At 43.0% G+C, this 3,343-nt stretch overlaps 1 pseudogene; it reads left to right on the forward strand.

Moving 5' to 3' along the window:
* Nucleotides 1-655: 655 nt before the first annotated feature.
* Nucleotides 656-2,681, forward strand: LOC109275004 (small nuclear ribonucleoprotein-associated protein B-like; annotated as a pseudogene).
* The last annotated feature ends 662 nt before the right edge of the window (nucleotides 2,682-3,343 follow it).

Raw genomic sequence — 3,343 nt, forward strand, 5'->3', positions numbered from 1 at the left:
AGGCTTTTCCAGTTGACAGAGATAGGAAACACACATATGTCTACTAACATATACATGATATACATAAAATATACATGTACACACAAACCCTAAAATGCTCTACATATGTGCTTGTATGTATAGTATACATATACTATACACACATAAGTATTTCTATGTATAACCATCTGTGTCTGTATTAGGTAGGATGGAAGTCTTAAGCCACTGATATAAAGCCTACTCTAGGCAATGGTCTCAGAAGACTGATGAGGACAGCAACAGAATTACTGGAAAGGGAAGGGTGAATATACAGAGTATAAAAAAAGTAAGTGGCCAGCTGCCCACTGAAGACCAAATTAAAATTCTAAATCATACAAGGAAATCTGAAAAGGCAACAAAATAAATAATTGAGGCTCACAAAACTCAAGTAATAGAAAATAAATGAGACTTTAAAATAAGTATGCTTAAAATTCACAGAGAGATCAACATGGAATATTAAAACTATGTCTGTTACAAACAGATGAAAATGTTGGATAAATGAGATAAAAAAAAATAAACATAGTAACGTGGCCTGGCAGGAGCTAAACTGTGGCTTTACTGGAGTGTTAGTACAGAAGCAGAAAGTAAGGAATTTGGCTTCTGGAAGGTGAAAAGAACCAAAATATCACAGCAAGAAATGGTGGAACAGACACAGGAGGAAGCCAGAAAAGAGGCAAGCCCATAATATGTTAAAGGGTAAAAATTCTCCCCAAATCTCTATGATACTGACAGGGGCTAAACAGGCAGACAGCACACAGTCGGCCTCTTAGGAACTGAGCCAAAGCACCTGCTGTTTCCATAAGCACCTCTGTCAGAGCCCCAAATCCCTACAGGGCTGGTAATGCCAAGCCATGATTATTCACCCTTGTTGTGCACTGTAAAGAGGGATATACTAATCAATATCCCAGTAGGATCTTTAACATTTTTAGATAATTTTTTCCAGCAGCAATAAGTTAGTAATGTCAACAAATAAGGACAAATGACCAGATGGCAGGTACACCAGGCTTGCTGGACTAGCATTCATTGGGGGAAAAACTCAGGAAGTCAGGATCAGTAGCAGGCTTGCGTGGCCCCCATTGCCCGCCACAAGATTGGCAGGTGCAGAGCAACCTGGCAAAACCAGTCATCAGACTCCAGCAGGGAGATCCTGCTGCTTGGGCCATGGGGCTTCAAGATAGCTCATTAACAAAACTCTAATCAATTACTCTGGTGTTCTCACGGGTTGTGATAGAACATCAATACAACGTAAGAGAATGTTCCTCCTGACATCTCCAGCCTATCCAGGTGTGATCAGGGGCTGGTGTCCATGACTAACAGTTACCGGTATTCAGTGATAGAAGCAGGTTGCAGGATTTACCATATCAGTGTTCATGGCTGGATATGAGCTATCCTCCTTCCTTGGCACTAACAGGGAGCCCAAGTTTTGTGGTTAGCTGGAGTTTGTGGTCCTAAACAGCTGGTGGCAAAAGTAACCTACAGCGGCAAGGTGGAGTAATCTCCGGAGATGCCTGACGGTCTGTTCTGAGGAGCAGCCAACAGTGCAAGCCAGGGAGCCAGCCAGGGACTGCCTACACTGGAGACAGACCACAGAAAAGCACAGGATGTACCAGAGGTGGAAGTCCAAGTCAAACATAGAAGGACAGCCTCACTAAGCAACCAAGAGGGTCAGCTTTACCCAAGGCGATCTCAGCAGCAAGTACCCATGGCAAGTTTCCAGGCAGAACTGAGACAAGCATTCTCATCTGAGACAGTAAGAGATGGTTACAGTCATATTGGAACATCTAGGTAGCTGATTTCCACATGAAACACCAGGTTCTATCAACTGTTTGAAGCTTCTGTCCCAACTTGCACTGGTTGTGGTAGTGCCTGCATCATACCTTTATCTGTAGTCTTCACTAAGCTGTAGGTATTAAGGATCCTGAAATCGACATTGGATTTGGTGCTGTTTTGGAACACCAACTATGACTGTGGGAAAGCGAGTTGCAGCAGCACATTGACCATAGAATGAGATGTATCCTGCAAGATGGCCAAATCTTCATTGGCCATTGGCACCTTTAAGGCTTTTGACAAGCATATGAACCTGATCCTCTGTGATTGTGATGAATTCAGGAAGATCAAGCCAAAGAATGTGAAGCATCTGGAGCGTGAAGAAAAGCGGATCTTGGGTCTGGTGTTGCTGTGTGGGGAGAACTTGGTTTCCATGACTGTGGAAGGACCACCCCCCCCCCCCAAAGTACCCAAATGCCCAAAGGCATTTCTCAGGTACCATTTGCTGGAGGCCCTGAGGTTGGCAGAAGATCTGGCAGAGGAATGCCAGCTGGTGTTCCAGTTCCCCAGGCTCCTGCTGGATTAGCAGAGCCTGTCCGAGGGTTTGGGGGCCTTCCACAGGGAAGAGGCACTGTAGCAGCTACTCTTGTTGCTACTACTGGCAGCATTGTTGGAGCCCCAGCTCAGTATCCACCAGGATGGGGGACACCACCCATTCCTTTGGTCAAGCAATACCACCTCCAGACATTATGGTTCCTCCACCTGATATGAGACCCACCCATGGGCCCACCAACAAGCTTCCCTCTGCTCGAGGGATGCCAGTAGGCATGCCCTCTTCAGGAATGAGACCCCTATGTCCCCAGGAATGCATCCATGAAGACCCTAGGATACTTTGATCCTTCTTAAGTTACTTTTTTCCCCTGCCATGTGTCTTGTGAAACTCTGTAGAGTGTTTGTGAGCTTTTGTTTCCTATTTGCTGCATTAATACTAGCTAATAAATGTACAGATGCACAGAGCAATTAAACTGCAGAAAATAAGGTAACCTATAGTGTTAGAAGTCAGGACAAGTTGTTCTTGGAGCGCTATTGATATGTGAGCATATGAGGATATGAGGGAGCTTCTGGAATGCTGCTAAAATTCTCTTTCTTGATCTGGATGCTCGTTACACAGGTGAGCTTAACCTTATGATAAGCTGTCGAAATGTGTACTTATAATTTGTACACCTTTAGATGCATATTATTTTTCAACATAAAATTTAACATTAAAAAAGGAATAGCTCGACCACATCTAGATGAGATAAAGTACAAAGCAAGGGACAAACACTTTCACCAAGATCAGCTGGGGGAAAAAAGAATAACTGCAGTGGATTGTAGCAAATCAGATATGTTAAAATTGGTGAGTTTACAATATTTATTTTTTAAAGGTAAACAGTCCTATGGACCAGGAAGATTTAATTATTTTAAATTTGTAGGCACCTAATAAAATTTCTTCTAAATAAATGAGGAAATAAAATCTATGAAAACTGATAAAAACAAAATTGACAAGTGAAGGGAGAAA

Source organism: Panthera pardus, unplaced genomic scaffold (assembly GCF_024362965.1).
Source record: "Panthera pardus isolate Hobbes unplaced genomic scaffold, ASM2436296v1 HiC_scaffold_13, whole genome shotgun sequence".
Lineage (NCBI taxonomy): Eukaryota > Metazoa > Chordata > Mammalia > Carnivora > Felidae > Panthera > Panthera pardus.